The sequence below is a fragment of the Solenopsis invicta genome, chromosome 10, assembly GCF_016802725.1.
Source record: "Solenopsis invicta isolate M01_SB chromosome 10, UNIL_Sinv_3.0, whole genome shotgun sequence".
NCBI lineage: Eukaryota > Metazoa > Arthropoda > Insecta > Hymenoptera > Formicidae > Solenopsis > Solenopsis invicta.
In genome coordinates this window covers 9,343,971-9,360,185 of record NC_052673.1, presented here as the reverse complement: position 1 = coordinate 9,360,185, position 16,215 = coordinate 9,343,971, and the positions used below count along the sequence as shown (strand labels likewise).

Here is a 16,215-nt window from a genome sequence, read left to right as displayed (position 1 = left end):
CAGCAAACGCAACAGTTGTTTATTTGTTGAGTAGTCATTGTCTACGACTAATGCATATCTTTTGATCTTTAGAATAGATTTATTTTTACAAAAGTCGAAATCTCCAACTGCTTATCAGACATAAAAGTTATACGTAGTTTCGAATTAATAATAAATTATATGCAACGTAATTATTAACTTTTGGCGTCAATTTAATTTGCATAATATATAAAAGTACCGCTGTGAATGTCGACGACGACGAACGTGACCGTGTTTTTGGCGGATTCGTTGGAATTGTCGGGTTTCGCGGCGCGTTAATTACGTGGACAAGGCCGCGCGTTGTTGCGAGAATTCCGTTTAATACGTTGTTTAGCCTCGGCCGTGTTACCGACTCGGTTTGGAGTCCGCGTTCTTTTTTCTACATACCATCCTCGGAAACACATCCACAATGCCCAAATTATTTGAAAACTACAGAGAAATGAGATACCGACGTATCCATTTCATTTTCTATTTTATGTAAAATGTGTAAATCATTATTCGCTGTTCTTAGAAATAAGAGGCAAGTTGTGGAGAAGTGAAACGAGAGGGTGGATGGGTAAACTCTCTTCACGTTTATGTTGCGAACTCGCCGCCCGCTCGGTATCCTTATAAATCGCGCGAGAGCGCGGCTTCCTTTCACGCGGATAAAAAAGAACCGCAAGAGAATCTCGCCCTCTCCCGCGCAGATTCGTGCGGCGATAGGAGGCGGGGGTGGTGATTCACGGTTCGATGGGCCGAATCATCCACTTTGCGAGTAGCGAACTCTTGGAGGACGCCGGTAATGTTTGAACAGAGTCCGCGAGCTGACGAGCGGAAGTTCGATGCGCCGTCAGCGCGCTCGCGACCTCCCCCTTTAAAATAAAAACGCGCCCCTCCCCGCCCGCAACCCCTCAACTGCCGACAACTTGAACAAATTATCCGCCCCTGTGCGCCCGCGGCGATAGGAATTTTCGAGCGGAATAAGAATCGAGAACTCGTGAGCGATATCATCGTCTGATTTGCGATTCCGCAAATGTAATTGTTCGATGGATTCTTCGTGCTCCGCCGTGGAAATGTTCCGGTGAAAGTTGCGGCTGCCGAGTATGTCGTCGACGGTGAAGAAATGACGGGATATTATGGCCGACATCAATTTTCCCCGAGCCCTTTGAGTGACGGAACATTGCGGAGTTCGGCGGCGATGAACTTTGTGCGAGATGATGAAAATTTAAACGACTAAAATTAAGTGGGAAAATCAAATTATTGAGACACAATATTACGCCATCATGGCTCAAATTCAATTTTAAGGACGCGTTTTGGACGATATGAAAATTAGATTTATATTTATCTCTATTAAAGTTACCAATCGAGAGAGAGAGAGAGAACACGGATATTTCGTGACTCTGTATATTTAAAACTCGGGATAATTTTGACGCATAGTAATTGGCAAATTCATTTTAAATATATTTAGCAAAGACAATGATTCTAACGCTAATGTCGAACATATTTCTGCTTCTTGCACTGCAAATAAATTTTATCGGTTCGTATTAAAGTTGCAAAGCGTTTCGTCGTTCCCGAAAGTAGCTCCGCTCTTTCTTTATTTCGTCGCCGAAGCGAACGGGAACGGTTCCGCCTTCGCAATCTTTCCGATGATGACGTCTCCTGCCTTTGATCTAGGTGCCGGATCTTCGCTGTTTTCTTTACTTCTCCACTTCCTATCTTTACTTTCGAGGTTTCGAGTCGCATCAACCGGTGCTCGAAATATTAAGGAATTCCTGAATACGGAATTGCGCCATCGGCGTGCACTTTATTTATAGAGGAAAGAGAACAGTTTTTAAACATTTATATTACATTTAAATATTCATATTTAATCGTAGAATGATTTAAAAATACTACGATTTGGAAAGCGTTAGGAAGAGGAATTTAAAGATTGAAGACGGTCTCATAATGCTCCCGAAATAAACGCTCGCATTTTACGCTAAATTACTTTCTGGATCTCGTATCGAAATAAAAAATCGAAAAGAGAAGGATGGAGTGTAATATAACCGGGGATTTGTTTCTGAGGAGTTAACAGTCCTCTCTCTCTCTCTTCTTCCTCCCTCACTTCTGACGTTCAATAGCGCGGCCATAAGGGCTGTACGGAATGTCGTGTAGTCTCCGCGCGGTGTAAATTACGGCTGGCCTGTAGCCGGGAAACTCGATGTAATTTCCCGACGGTGACGATTAGACGTGCGAAACACAGAGCGCAAATTCTCCCAGAAGGGGTAAGCGACGTGACAAATCCGGAATATTTGGTGGAATATGCGCAACATCAGAACACGAGTGAATACGGAAGCGCTCGAAAAACGGTTAAATTAATACGTAACATTGCTCCTTCCTCGATCATCATTTTACGTTAGAGTAAAATTTTATTATTTAACATATGTATATATTTTTATATATTTTAAGATAAAATACTTAAGTCGAATAAAGCCTAGCACTAAATGAGGCTTATTTTTTAATTTATTACTTAAAAACCTGCTTTATGCATAGAATATATGTGTCATATTAAAAGATGTGTTATAAGAAGTAGGTAAAGAGAGGCTGGGGAATTAAAACGAGGAATTAAAAGTAGCAACACGTTTATTTAATGTAACGAAAACTTGTGATGAAATGGATAAATGAGCCGTTTTTTATAAAAATCTGTTGCAAAGTTTATTAAGTTGTTTTAATACAACATATTATAATATTATTAAACATTTTAGGTATAGAAAAAAACAAATTATATATATTGGTTGATTTTTTGGATTAAGTATACTTTTTGTAAATAATCTTATGTATTAAATAAGGCCCATTTATATATTTATTGTATATATTTTGTCATTGTTATTTGTTTATTACATGTGTGGTTTGCAACAGAGGCTAACAATTTTTAATGATGCTAACTTTTGAGAAGCTAAAATTACATTCAAATGGTCACAAATTGCCAGAAATTAAAAAATTAATCACAGACAAAATTAAAAATTGTAATGCTTAATGATGGAGTAGATCTTAAAGGATTTTGTTTTTGTGATTAATAATTGTTTTTAAAATATTTTGGAAGATAATGTTTAGTTCCTTTGTTATTTTTTTATTTGTTTTTTACTTGGGCATTATTAAAAATACAAGCATTTAATAACATCCAATGTTAGAGTTAAAAACAAAACAAAATTTGTGTTTATTTACAAATGTTCTATATGAAAGATAATTTTATTTTCATGAGTGAATAAAACAAATTTTTTTTTCTTACTTAGTTTATTTCAATATTTCCACAAATAGAATTTACAAAAAATAAATTAAGTTAAGTAGACTTTATTCGGCTTAGATGCCTTAATATATTTCTAATATATGAAATAAGCGAGAGAAGGAAGAGTTGAAAATCCTAGAAAATTGATGTCGATATGTGTGATTAATAATCGCCCATGTGCTGCTCAACTTATCTCCCGTTTAATTTACCGGCGAATTAACGGCTGAATTAATTACGGAACCGGGCGAAGCGCTGTTTTTTTCATCCTCGTTCTTCGTTTTCGTACAGATTGGATGCAGTTAACTGATCGGGGCAACGAACAGAACGAAATTTCCAGGATATTGAGCTACGCGAAGGAAAGTGAAGCTTAACGGTGAGTACAAGAACGTTTCTCTTAAAGTCAAAGCATGAAATAAAATGAAATTTTATATAGGATAAATCAACAATCATAAAACAGGAAAGAAAAGGAGAATTTAAAAGAATCAAAGTAAAGGAAAGACTAGGAAAAAAATTTTATTATTTTTCTTTCTCTTAGAAGATACTTAAATTAATACGTATTTTATATAACTTAATTATATCTGTACTACATACGTATTAATTAATCGTTAAATTTTTTATTGTATTTTATCATTATATTTCTCGTATCTTTTTTCTTAGTTTTTTATATGTTTTAACTTATTTTTATGTCAAATAATTTATAAAAAAATGTCATTTTAATTTATAAATAATAAATGTAAATGAAAACAAAGGAAATTATAACAGATAAAATATCGTTAAATTACTTTAGAGCATAAATGCATTATTCTTTCAATGTATAATTCATTTAAAACAAAATTTTTTATTTTTTCAAAGGTGATACTTTATACTTATATTAATTTTATAAAAAGTTTAATGGAAAATTACTTTTATTATTACACAAATTGTCATAGTCACATAAAATTATGGAATATTTAAACGTTATGCTATGCAAATGTTTCGCGATAAATTTTATCTTTTGACGATTTTTAAACATTTTTGAGAAACAAAAGCACAGACATGTTACATACATAAATGTAAAGTAACGCTCGGAATTAAATTAAATCAAGTCCACATTTCTCTGCATGATTTGGTTATCGTACTCAATATATAGGACTTTGGTGGAAAATTCCTTCTTGCTGCAGGTATTATAATTGAACTCGAACAAGGATCTATAATTAAAAGCCGATAAAATTTAATTATTACGATGTAATTATAATACAAAAATTTGTTTAATTATAAATATTTTTGATTTTTGGAATGTGATTAACACACAAATTATTAAATTTTTGCACTTAACAAACTATGTTGTCTATTTTGTTTTGAAACAATAGACATTACATAAACACGTAATTACTAAAACTATTTACTCATTTTAATTAAAATCTTTGATGATAATAATAATACCAACTTTTGGAACAAAGAAAAAAGTGGTCTAAAAAATGGACGGTTAACACTAAATAAGTTAAGATTTACGGTGATTTTACTCAGTCACATTGCGCACGAACGATACATATTTTACCGTACTCAACAGTGTGCCCGCATGCGGATGTCGGATAGTCTTGGTTGTTTACACAAGACGACTTAAGGCGAGAGATTGGAAGGAGCTGTTTGGCTAACTAACACAGCTCCAGTATGATAAGTCGGTAACTAGTACGGACGTATAAATAGCTCTCCATAATTCCATTAGCATGCATTGCAAACTGCATTGATATGATTTTCTTTCGAGTTTGCTGTTTGGAAGATGTTCAATTAGCTCTTCATTTGTATCATACACTGTCACTATAATATAATAAAATACCGGATGAAGTATTCAACGTCGCTCTGTATTGAGAGAATATCCTAAATTAAGAGGGCTTTCTATTTTGTTGGAACCAATAAAAGGCTTTAGTTCAATAATTTAAAAAATAGGTATTGAAGAAGTTAAGATGAGAGAACTTTTGTAAAAGTACTTATAGATTTTTGTAGACTATGATAGGTATCTTTTATTATCACAGACTAGCAAATGATGTGTAGATAGCATTAAACTGAAGACTGTAAATTCCCTCTACGGAGGTGATCAAAAGATAATAAGACAATAAGATTAAAAATGCTTATCTGAAACAAAAAAGAAAACTGTTCTTAATTTATATGAAGTCGTGCACTGGCTTGAATCAATATTAAAAATTGAAAATTGACCAAAAGGTGACATTTCAAGGATTAAAATATTTAAAATAATCTATGGAAAGCTACCACTTAGTCTCTTTGAATGTTTAAATTAGTCTAAATTTTAATCGGTTTTATACAAATTAAGAAAATTATTAATTTTGTTTTAGATTAATTAGTGATTTTCAATCACTTCTGCATAAAGAATTTATGATTCCTTATTTAACATCTATACATTATCTACACTAATTTGCGATTAAACATACATAATTTGCAAACATCAATCTTTCTAAAAACGGTTGCATCTTAATTGCTCCACTATTTTTCTACGCAAAAATTCTTAACGATATGCTTTTTTTCAGATCTCAACAAAGTAGAGAATTTTCTTAAGTGACGAATAAAAAAATGGTTGAAAAATATGTCGAACTGTGATGTACCAAAAAGTCAATCTTGTTAGAAACAGTAGCAATTTTTAATTTTAGATGAATATTAATGTTTGATGGCTTGTTTGCATTTTTGCATAATATAATTCTACAAAATTTTTTCAATTTTTTATAAATTAATTCTTATCTATTTACATATAAAAGTGTTAAATAATAATTTAAAAGCGTATGCATAACGCAAAGTATTTTGTATAATATATTGCATAACATAAATATGTATGTATTACTTATTTATTATATCTTTTATTTTATTTTATGTTCTCTAAATATTTTTTATCATAAGAAATTTCTCACAAAAGTATATTGTTTTTCGTAAATATTTATGAAGCAATCACTGCACGATAATTGTAATACTTTTAACATACGAAGTGACATACATGATTAATTTTTCTATTTATGTTGATTGGACACTTCTTATTCTGATTAAGCACAGATAGTATTCAAGTGACCCGTTTTCTAGATTTTGAATTTTTTCCATGAATATGTACTGAAGTATTTTCTTCTTATACCAGACAATTTTTAACTTTATGCATGTGTGACTATGCTGAACATGTTATTTAACTGTCCATCAGCTAGACATCGTCGGCAGACATCCTTCGGCATTCTTTGATGTTGCATTAACGGACGGGATTTAATCAGCCGCAAGTAATTCGGCAAAAGCGCGGAGCGAAAGGTGTCACCGCGTGCAGCGGTTTCGGCGGAAATGAAAGGTCTCGTGCACTCTCGGTATATATTGCAATTGCCGCGCTTTGTCGTTGCGTGTGTCGCGGACATGGGGATGAAGTGGATATCAGCCAAGGGTAGTCGATTTAAGAGTCGTCATTAACGCCCGAAGCGAATCGCGAATGTTGTTGACAGCGGAAAACTGGAATCTCTTTAGCTTTCAATGATATGAACGGCGCTATATTGAATTGTTTAAAGGAATCCCTTAAAGTTAGGAAAGATGATTATTTTATTATCGGGAAATTATATTCTTGGAAACAAGGTTTCTCTTCGCGAATAGCAGAACATTTGGTTATTAACGCATAATTTATAAATCTTTAAATGTGATGGTGCCAGTAATTTATTTTATTAAATAATGTCTTGTTGAAAATACTTTTTGGATGAAATTTAAGTATCTCTGAAGGAACTTAGATTTCTTTTTAGGTACATTTCCAAAAATTATATCCAGCAAATGCTAAGATGTTTATAACATCTGCTGCACATGAGGGAAAAAGAATCACTTTTTTCACCCCTTTCCTTTCTCTACTTCACATTTACGTGATTACGTGACCGTGCGTAGAGTGTAAATGTGGATAAAACATGTCACGCGGTCACGCAAATGTGAACAAGTAGGAGAGCGGTGTAGAAAGAAAAATGGTAAATGATAGGGAAAACAAGGGGGTGAAGAATATGGCGTCTCGCCTGTATAGTTACCGCGAATAATGCGAATGCACTAATAAATTGTTGGTCAAGTTTTTGAAACGTGTAACAGTTTCGCCGAGGGCGTGTTGCAGCGGCTGGTGCCATTGTAACGCCGTAATGGCCGCTTTAAATAGTTTAATGAATATGGAAGACAATGTGCATCGCCGAGTTCCATTCCTGAAGTTACTCGGACGGCAATAATATTCTTGCCATGCACGAAACGCTGTTCCCGTATCCTTAACGCGATACGTCCGACGAAATAATATACTGCGTGATTGGTGATGAGCCTAAAGCACATTATGCAAATGTACAGGGTTATAAGTAATTGAATGTCCTTTCCGTTCGCGAATCTTTTGACCTATTTGAAGTTATCCCTTCCCGACGAAGAGCTAAGCTCCAGGAGGGGAAATAAATGATAGGATTATATTCTTTAGTCTCGGGCCACTCTCAGACGGACTTTGTTTTAATAGCATTTTGAAACGGGCGCACACACTTAAATACCATTCTTAATATAATTAATTACATTACTTAACATGCTTCGAGCTTCCATTATTTGGTTCATTAATTATATTATGAATTTCTCGATCACGTATTCCCGCGCACGCGAAATTTATAATTGAAGTAAAATACATAAAGTTACGTTTGGCAATTACTCCTTATGATAATTAATAGATTTAAGCAGGTCATAATTATTTCATTTTGTCATACGTGGTACCGTGTTCTCTGTTTTACGCTCTCGTTACAGGAAAGCGCTCGACCGGTGCTCGAATATTAATAGTTCGCCGGTAGATAATAGCGGAAAAATGATAGTCGGCCATTAACTTACAGTGCACTCGCGTGCAGCCGCCGCTGGCCGCTAATGATCATGACAGTGGTTACAATAGTGACGAGGAATAAAGATCGACTTTGGTGATCGTTCAACGTCACTCGCACTTTACAAATAATTGTCCGCCATTTAATTTGCATAGTACGTCCGCGCTGATGACAGTTTTCTTCATCGTACTGCTTCACTGACACGAAACGTTACTCTAGCGATTATTTAGAAGAACATAAAATGCGCGCAATAAACAAATAAATAAATCAATCAATCAATCAATAAAATAAAATAAAATCAGCGATACTTGTCGCGTTTCAAAAAAAAATTTATTTTCGTGATTCTACATTAATATCTACCCACAGTCCGATATTGGTCTTCATTGTTTCGAAATCATGCAGCGGCAGCAAGCCGTTTGTAGTAGCTACGGTTTACACAAGGGGGTAAGGTAAGATCTATGCGCGACGAATCGATTTCCCGAGGATAAACGCCCGGGCGGGCAAATAATCGGGCGCGTTCGAGGTGTCGTTATAAGGGGACAGCCAGATGTTATCGTTCGGCGGGATGGCGGTTCGGGATGCTGGGACAATAGATACCCGGCCCGGTCGGGATTCGGCCGTTTGGACGCACTCCAGATTGTAAGCTAGAACAACAAGCAAAATCCCGTCTACCGTCGTTGATTCGCAAGAACGGACCATCCCGCAGCGAGTCTTGTTATCAACGCCGACAAAATATGTTTGCGAGTAACGCAAATAACAATTTCGAATAGATACGTGTATGTATAAGCGCGTCTCAAGGTATTGCCTTTTGTTGCATATGCAATGCCGTTTCTAAACGTGGTACTTGCACAAAATTCATCTGTATATTATAAACATTTATCGATAATCAAGTGTACATCATGTAATATTATGATACATATTGCGTACAAAATGTATTTAAAGTTTTGAGATTTTTCAGATTTTTTAAACAATCGCAAATACGCAAACATAGAAATCGAGTGCGCGTTGGAGTTAAAGTTTGTAAAAGATTGCTCTGTAATTTTAAAAATGCAAGTACACTGTTAAAAATCGGCAGCGGAATTTAGTGTAAAATAAGCAAATTTCAAGTAGGTACATTGAAAAACATTTAATGTAAATTTAATGTTGTCAAAAGTGCACCGAAAGTCCACTAATTTTATGCACATGATTTTCATTTATTGAATTAAATTTAACGTACATTAAATTTAATTGACATTTTTAACAGTACACGCACAATTTTATAAAAATTATTTGTTGCGCAAAATTAATTTTGTGTACATATGATTATATATATATTAACATGAATACGCAAAATTTAATATTTAAAATATCAAACTGTGACAAAAGCTTTTTATTTTATTTTATTTTTTTATTCAATTTTAATATTGAGCAACAAATTTCTAATTATGAGCGATTTGATGAGAAAGAAAATTTTTTTGGAAGTAAACTTCAGAAATCCAAACAGAATACAAAACTACACATCTTTCAATAAATTTGAGATAAAGTTTAAATGTAATTTTAAATTGAAGCTAGTTACAGATGTGATGTTTGAAAATTATGATCAATGATTACTTCTCCCGATATTTTTCACAAGAATAGAATAATTTCCGATGATTAAAGAATACGTTATTGTTAAAAAGCAATACGTAACAAAACGCACTTATTATTTTTTGTTCACTTTGATTTCCTGAAAATATTATTCGAAAGTTTTGACATAAAAAAAGAAACGTTATTTTATATGTACGATTGTTCAACGATAATTCATTATGGACAAATATTTCTTGTGTGAAGTAGAACTTGTTCATACTCTAAGAAACTATCCGCGTTATTTCGCCAAGAGATTAATTATCGACGTCGCATAAATATTCGACGGAATCGATCGTGCGCGAGCGCGCGCGATGCATTTGCGAAAAGCCATCGCGCCATCCTCTTTCTCCTCCCATGGTGAAATATTTGCCGATGCATACCGAGCATGATTTAAAAGGGCAATTTCACGATAGTAACCGCAATTAATAACGGCGCCGGTCGTTATACACTTCTTCCGGCGCGCGCCGATCGATCGACAATGGATTATTATCGATCGATATCTTCGGTCCTATTGTTGTAGCTACCGGTTATTTCGTCGAGGAGTTCGTCCCGATTGATCAGCAGAATCGAATTGGATGTACGTTGTTCCGGTGATTGCGCCAGGGATGCAAATTGTAGCATCGTAGTCATTGCCGTTGTGTCGCGCGAATTCGATTATGAAAGCAAACGCGCTACATTCGATGGACGCTGTTGTTGCGTATAAATTTTGCAATTCATCGGCATATTCTGCAAATAGACATGAAAATATTTACATGATTTCTAAAAAAAATCATTAAGAAATTTGTAGCATTCGTAGAAAAGTCATATAATTACAATCCTTAAAAATTTTTACAAATCAAAATCTAATCGTTCTTTCTAATTAAAGAATCAAAAAATTGATTCTTTTATTACTCATTTTATTACGTCAAAAAATTTAAAAAGTTTATATAAATTCTATATTTAATAATTTTCGAAGTTCAGAAAAAAGATTATTCCTTAATGTTAAAAAGCAACGCTTAAAGGAATCTTATTTTGTCTCAAAATTGTAATTTCCAGATTTTTTGGAGTGACTAAAACGAGCAATCCTTTAGTTTTGCAAAAGCTTCACAAAGCAACAAAATTCTGCAAAAATTGCAAAAAAAGTAAAAAGAAGAGGAATGATCACGTTCAAAACTACCCTAACAGCGTCCACGAATTCTTCTTCTCCTTTTCCCCCCGTGGTCGAAACGATAATTTTGTATGGAGGAACGTCAAGAATTTTAGCTCGGTGGGTCGGGAACTGAATCTCCTCCAACTTTACGTCCAGCCTGGCAAGGAAAAGCTTGCTCCGCTAACAAAGCAAACTTTTCTCAAGAACGGCGAAGAAAATGCCGCGGCGTGCATTTCGTATGCGAATTCTGTCGGCTCGAGGATGCGTCACGAGAGTGCATTCCCGGGTCGTTGCTATTTTTTGATCCTCTTCGTATGAGTAACAAGTCAGACGGCTGAGTCGCGGTCGATTATGTGAGATGAGCAGGCGCTCATGTATGCGGTGAAATCCATTTGTTGACCTTATAAAACCTAAGTGAGAACAATGAATCGAGTCAGTGGTAGAATACAAGACTGATTTCTTTCTCTGTCTCTCTCTTTCTCTCTCTCTTTCTCTCTTTCTCTCTTTCTCTCTCTCTCTTTCTCTCTCTCTCTCTCTTTCTCTCACTGTACTTATATTTAATAGATGTATCGTACTTATTAATGATAAACTTTTACGTTTAACTCATTAAGAAGAGTTATATTTAGTACACCAAAGAGAAATATATCCGTAATAAACACCGTTAATAAGAGACACGACGCGTCTCGCAGATGTCGACTAAAAATAGAAGATGACGCGAGCAAATATTGCTGGAATGTTGTATATAAGATATTACTTCTCTAAATTGCTCTATAAATATGTGTTTTGATAATCAAATAACGTATAATTTCCTAGTAGAATTAGTGCAGTAAAGAAATAGAAGTTATAAAGATCTGACAATTTTGTAATAATTTTTATGGTCAAAGGTGCCCGATGCCTCCGTTAATTCTATTATTGGTGACGCCACATGTAAAATCTGTGCAAAGATCAGCGCACGTTTGCCCTCGAAATTCAGTGTTGCGGAAGCAAATCCGTACGGAAAGTCAGTGCAAAGGAGAGACGTCGGTCTCGTGTCACAGGCCATCTACCTGTCGTTCACACATGAGAACCGGCGTATCGTTGACACCTGTTCGAGCGGATAAATCACACGTACGTCGCTGGTGGCGTAACACGCGCCCGGTTATGTCTGGCGTCTCTTTTACAAGCCGAGAGTGAGGTCGAAGGGTGAGAGGCGGTTTTGAATGGAACCGCCACAAGCACGGCGACACCCACCTGTTTCGTCGGTTGGCGAACTCCGCGAACTTTGCTCGCACAGAACTCGCATCCCCACGTACGTTGTATGTGATAAATAAGCGTTTCGATTTAAGGAACCCCTACTGCGCGCCGCTCAATTTTCCTCGTAATATAAAAAGCTGCGTTATACTGGCTGGGAGTAATCGAATTGTTTTATTCGCGATCCTTTTCATACCTATATATTTTGTTCACTCTGCTATGTGATTTTTATAATGAAAGCAAAGTTTAAAACATATTAAAATAATTAATTAAATAACTAATTAAAAATGTATTAAAAAATTAATTAAAAATTCCATATATCTAGACGAAAGAGATAACTTCTCATGCTGGAGTCATGCAGAAGTGTAATTAAAAATGAAGAGATTTATTAAATAATTAAAGAATTAATTAAATATGTATTAATTAAATATTGCATGTATTTAAACAAAAGAGATAATTTTTCACGCTGACGTTAACTGAAAATTAAATTCGTAGTTAATAATAACTTGAAAAAAACAAAAAACTGATAACATATGTTTATGTTGTTTTAACTGTGATATCGTTGAATTCATCTCAACAGCGTATGACTATTAATGTAGAAATAAAACAATAATAATAATTGGTCTATTTAAAAAATAAAATGTTTTAAAATAATTTCTTGTGTAAAAGTTTGGAAGTTGTAAAACATAAAATAGCTTTATTTTTCTGACAAAATGTTTTACAATAAATAACTATTAATTAACTATTAATAAACTATTGAATAACTGTTGACAAGACAAATTCACTAGCGTATGGCATAAAGTCAAAAATTGCTTAAAAATATAACTACGTTATTTATCTTAAGGTGATTTTGTTTAATATTAAAAAGTTTAAAGAAAAGTATTTTATATTTTGCATTAATTTGTATGCAAGGTCTTTATCAATTGTATTATAATTTGTACAGAATATATTTATTTATACATATGTAGATAATATCATACACAGAATACGGGCAACAAATTTAAAACCATTGGTTTTACAGCGTGAAAATTTTTTTATTTAACAATATAAAAGTTTAAAAAGTTTAAATTGGAATTATTTTTAATAATACGTATTTTTACTTCGAATTTTTTCTTACAAGGAAACATCCAATTATGTGTTCTTTTCTGATTTTAGTAAGCTTTAAATATCTTAAGGCATAAATAAAAATACTAAATACACATATTTTTTATAGATGCGCTCTCGCACGTTGAAGGAATAAAACATCCCTTTGGAAAAAATCGGTTATTTTTTTTCAAAGTGAATATCGTCGGAACTATAAAAAATAGAAAAAGCATATAAAAATGTCAAATGGTTTTAAGACTATAATATAGATAAAAATTTATTTTTAAATTTTATTTTAAAAAATTACTTTTATTATTATTGTAAAGTGTTCTTGAAAATATTCTATTTTTATTAAAAATTTTTTTCTATTTTTTATTATTTCGACAATATTTCCTTTAAAAGAAAGTAATCGATTTTTTTTAAAGAAATGTTTTATCTTCTTAACGGTCGAGAACAAATTTATAAAAAAAAAAACATATGTATCTCTTATTTTTTTCTATTTTTAACATATCTAAAGCTTATTTAAAATCGAAAGGAGATTTGGTTATGTTTTCTTGTTAATCTTTTATACTGAATAGAATCATAAAGTTTAATATATCATCAATGTTTTTAAATCTTAGAAAATAAGTAGATATTACTTTTTTCAAATCATTTAAAAAAGATCTAAAATATTTATTTCGATTTTTCTGGCACTAAACAAATTTTAAGTTATTTTTACGTTTTTATTCACATCTTCAACGTACGTATTGTTTCAGTGTGTTTGATTTTTCGGAGTATCTGTAGCTCAGAGAAAATATTTAACTTTCGGTGAACCCAACGAATTTGTATTCCGTGTATAAATCCGTTCAGCGAAGCATAAAATTCGCGTCCGATTTTGGAGTTATGCTACCAGTCGCGCACCCTACGCGTAATCTAATATTTATACAATTAAGCCGATGGCGGTGGGCGAATGCCAGGGTGAAGGGACGCCTAACGAAACCTCGTTAGGCCGATCGGAGCGTGAAACCGTCGGCGGCGGTTTCAACCCTTCAAAATGGCCCCTTCCCCGAAAGATGGCTGAGCCTGTTGGAGTCTGGCTAATTTTTACGAAAATTACGCGAGAGGCAATCTGCCATAGGCACATCAAGACGCCATTTTGCGTCAGCACCGCCTCCGCAATATACCTTCTCCGGTGACATTAATTCTCGTTTTACGACAACGCACGCGTGTGTCAAGAAAAAAATCTTTGCAATTTCATTTATAATAAAATAAAGAATCTTCCCGAGGTTATTTACAAATAAAAGTATAAATAAACTAAATAGAAGTCCATATCGTTCCTATTTCTTGAAAGTCTAATGGATTTCGCAAGAAGTTTTCGATTAAGTTCTACACCACTCTAGCACATTATTTACACGTGAAAGAATTTACAGAAATTCAATTTATTTTAACTTAAAATCATTTTTCTTCTAAAATCCTACTCCAATTACTTTATGACTCTTACTTTCCCATGACTTATAATTCTTCCCCCTGCTTATAGTCGACTTAATAATTTCCCGAGATATATCTCAAAAGGGCACCTACTGGTCCGGGGTTGCGTATCATGCAAGGATCTCGTCCCCAAGAGCATGCGGGCCACTTTGTTTCGGCAGTGAGAACATCAAAGGACCCATCACCGGTTCTTCCTTCTCTCTCTCTCTCTCTCTCTCTTGCAAAAGGGAAGAGTGGAGAGAGAAAGAATGAGGAGAGAGAAGGAGAGAGAAAGAAGGAGAGTTCATATAATTTGCTTTTCACTTCGACGGATTTCAATACTATCGGAAATCTAGGAATCCATCCATCCCTCCTCTCGTACCCTCTCTTTTCGCTTCCTCTCGCTCGGCAGTAATGGTGCACGTCTCTTCTACAAAGGCACGAAATTAGTTTCGGACGAGATTCGATTTTCTCCGACGGCTGGCATACGGGATCGAAAAGAGGCCGTTTAGCAGGATACACGATGTGACATCTGCGAGAGAGGCGAAGGCGACGAGGAGATGTACCATCGGAATAATCGGAATTGACATTAAGGAAAAACGTCGATTTTTATTATGTACGAAAGAGGATTATGTAAGCGCAAGTTTACAGAGGGCATGTGCAATTCACGCCGACATTATCGAATATCACGTCAATGGTAGATATGTAAAGGAGCAGTGCTTAAATAAATTTCCATTAAACGATACGGAAATGTTACAAATAAAATAAAGTGGTTTCAATTGTTTCCATATTGCTACTACGATTTTCCATTCGAGCCATAGAGTTTTTTTCTTCAATAATGCTTTCATATTATTATGCGAATTAAAAGAGGAAAAGAGAATAAGTACGCAGATGTAGATCTTTTTATGCTTTTTTGTTGTACACGTATTATTCACAGTGTATATTATAGTGAGGCTTAGATCAAAGTGGAATTGAAACATTTTCTGTTTCGTTGACTTCGGATTGTAATGCAAGATAATCCATGCTGCCTCTTATTTATTATTGTAATTGGCGTAATTTGTAATTATGTATTAATTTATGTGTGCGTATGTGTCGAGTGCAATAGGATATGTTATATTTAAATTATACAGCAGTTAAATACTTTAAGATTCGTGGAAACTTTTGATTATAAAAATAATAATATAAATTATATATATTTTTTTTAATGTATTTTTAGATTGAACACCATTCGAACAGAGCCTTCTGTTCTCTTTAGGTGAAATATCGAGGTAATTCTTTTTCCGAGAAAAAAGACCTATGCACTACGATTTATTCGCAAGAAAAGAATTCTTGATAAACCACTGCGTTATCGTGCCGCCTTTGCTTGGAATATTACGCGTAACTATAATAGCCGATGACGTTGCATGCACTCCGCAAAGTTCTCCGCTTCCGCAAGCGGCTTTCTTACAGAATAAAGATCGACGTTGTTTCTCCTTAATGTCAATTCGCATAACTCCTGTGTATTGTGTCTCTTGGCGTCGATGTTCATCGTCCTCGCTTTTCGTAAACGTCACATCGCGTATCCATTTACGTAGGCTAACAACAAATAGAGTAAAACGTAATACAATCGGCAGAGGTTAACGTCTTCTGAAAAAATAAGTTGA

General features: G+C 34.2%; 1 protein-coding gene across 4 annotated transcripts in view; it reads left to right on the top strand.

Moving 5' to 3' along the window:
• The window catches only part of LOC105193189 (connectin), a 146,219-nt gene that overhangs the window by 64,213 nt on the left and 65,791 nt on the right, over positions 1-16,215 (top strand). For 3 of the 4 annotated variants that reach the window (XM_026135488.2, XM_011157554.3, XM_026135487.2), the window contains one exon: positions 3,548-3,632. The exons of the other annotated variant lie outside the window; for it this stretch is intronic. The gene's annotated coding sequence lies outside the window, so the exon portion shown is untranslated. The remainder of the gene's footprint in view (positions 1-3,547; positions 3,633-16,215) is intronic. 4 annotated transcript variants of the gene reach the window in all.